Source organism: Arachis ipaensis, chromosome B10 (genome assembly GCF_000816755.2).
Source record: "Arachis ipaensis cultivar K30076 chromosome B10, Araip1.1, whole genome shotgun sequence".
Lineage (NCBI taxonomy): Eukaryota > Viridiplantae > Streptophyta > Magnoliopsida > Fabales > Fabaceae > Arachis > Arachis ipaensis.
Genome location: NC_029794.2, coordinates 113,585,475 through 113,588,040, shown reverse-complemented (window position 1 = coordinate 113,588,040; position 2,566 = coordinate 113,585,475). Strand labels below are relative to the sequence as shown.

Below are 2,566 nucleotides of genomic sequence, written 5' to 3'. Positions count from 1 at the left end.
GATAAATGCAGAAATTTTATGACAATTAATATAATATTTTAAAAATAAATATATAAAATTTTTTTAGAGAAATATAAGAAGCAAACATAGATATTTAGTTATTTACACAAAAGTTATTTGTTTTATAATAAATACAAAAAACCTTATGATGATGATAAACAATTTTTTTTTTAATCTAAACATTTTATTTTACTATTTATTTATCCATTCTCAATTGAAAGGTCTTCTTATCACGATTAATATATATTTTTCTCTGCAACATGTACTAATTAGCAACATTATATATTCAGTTCATTCAATTGATCCATAAAAATCTCTAAAAAATAGTGGTGTTCTAATGCTAAATTTTGTACTCATGACAAAAGTAGTCAATAAAAAAAAATAGAAAATAGAAAACATTTAAATAGACAATCGTAGTAGGAGGTAGGAGAGGTTGAAATGATTTTGGACTTCTTTATTAAGAATTTAGTTATTTTGTGTCTTAAAAAATAATTAGCAAGATCTTAAGTTCTTTAACTACCAAAATTGTTAGATAAAAATATCAAATAAATTTATTTGTGAGAGAGAATGTAAAACTCTTTGAAAAGAGATAATGAATGCGATATTACAAATTTATTGATTGGACCTACTCACTAAAATCATTTGGTAATGCCGCACAATATCTTTTTAACTACAAAATTATTGGATAAAAAACAAGGAGTATAATTTATTTATGAGAGAGAATGTAAAATTCATTGAAGAGAGATAATGAATTCCATATTAAAAGGATTAAAGTTAGGAAGCGTACGCGTTGCAAGTATATCCTTTTCTTTTTTAGAAGTTTGAATTTTGAAATGTCATGAATGAATAATTTTTTGGTTAATCATTTGTTTTTTAGTGAGATAGTAATTGACAATGTTATCCTTGTAAAAGCTTTTGAAGGACGAAAAGGGACAACCGCAATACACTGACTCGAACGTTAATAAGAGTTATAAAAATTTAGATTGTAGCTATTTTTCTTGCTTTTTCCACCATTATTATTGCAACATATATCATCTCATGGTTCTTATTTATTGATGTTCAATAATAAAAGAATAATCTATACATTCAAATTTTGTGTTAATTAAATCCAATTAAATTAGTCTAACATAATAAAAATTAATTATGACTAATATCATTTTAAATTTTATTATTTAATTTAGTTGGACTTAGTTTATAAAAAGAATTAAATATGTAACATTATTTAGGGGTCGCAAACGGGTCTAAACCCACCAGGTTGACCCACATAACTGCCTTAAAAAAAGTGGATCGCGCTGAAAATTTGAGACTGCTATACTTAAAACGTCCGCCTAACCCGCACTGCTTAAACCGTGGATTTTAGTGGGACGCACTTTTTTAGCGGGCCCAATACTTTTTTTGGCCAGGGATGTTTTTACAAAAAAAAAACTTGATTTTATGATTATGTTTATTATATATTTATAATTACAAGACTTCAATATTTATGAATTTAGAAATTATAATTTTTTTGTCTTTAGAAATTATAAATTTATTAAAATATTTGTGGAAAAGAGAGATTTGGCGGACCAAACCTGCCAACCTACTGTTAGGCAGGGTGAGATAAGTTTTAGAACCGCTTCTTTAGGCGTAACGGGATGGGCTTTTGGCGGGGTGGGCTAAACCATTTGCCACCCCTAACATTACTCATAATAAAATATTAAAATCCAAAAAATGTGATTAAAGAAAAAGTTTATTTATTTTTACCCTTAAAACACATATTAAGATTATAAAATTAAAAAACAATTAAAAATATAAAAAATTTAAACTTTTAATGTATTTATTTTATATTTATTAAATAAAAATATTTAAAATTTTTTATTAATAATAAACTTATTATATATTCTTATAACACGTATTAATCAAACCCGTAAGTAAAATACATTTTTTTATCACGTCTAACTGGATAACTCTATTTTTTTCATGTCATTTTCTACTTTCAATAATTTCATATTTTTTTCACAATTCCTGAAATTAAAATTATTTGACATTAATTTTTCTTACAATCAATATATTTTTCAAAAAAAAAATATTATTACTGCTCTAAACTTGTGCTATATGTATTCTCTTAGAAATTAGAATTAATATTTATTTTTCTCAATAAACACTATCTCTATTATGGATTTATGACAGTAGAATCACTAAATTTTATAATTACTAATATTCGTTACGTTCTATTACATTTATTTTTCTAATTTCTTACAAAAATACTCAAAGAATAAAACATCTTTTTTTTGTTCTTAATTACTGTATATTATAACAACATCACAAACAATATTATACTTGAATATTAATATTTATACCTCTTAGAGAAATAATTTAACTGATTTTTTGTAAAATTTTGGTCTACTTCGACTAAAAAATGTATAAACTAAAAATTTTAATTGATCATTTAGACGATTCTTTTAAAAAAAATATCCCCAAACTAATAATATATTTTATTGATCTTGACTTAGTTCGTAAAATAATTTTATTCTTATATCATATTTGTAAAATAAAATTTTACTATAATATAATAATTAATAATATATAT

General features: G+C 23.3%; 1 protein-coding gene across 1 annotated transcript in view; it reads left to right on the top strand.

Annotated features, from left to right (window-relative positions):
• The window catches only part of LOC107621983 (cytochrome P450 CYP72A219-like), a 6,634-nt gene that overhangs the window by 1,116 nt on the left and 2,952 nt on the right, over nucleotides 1-2,566 (top strand). The window lies entirely within an intron of this gene.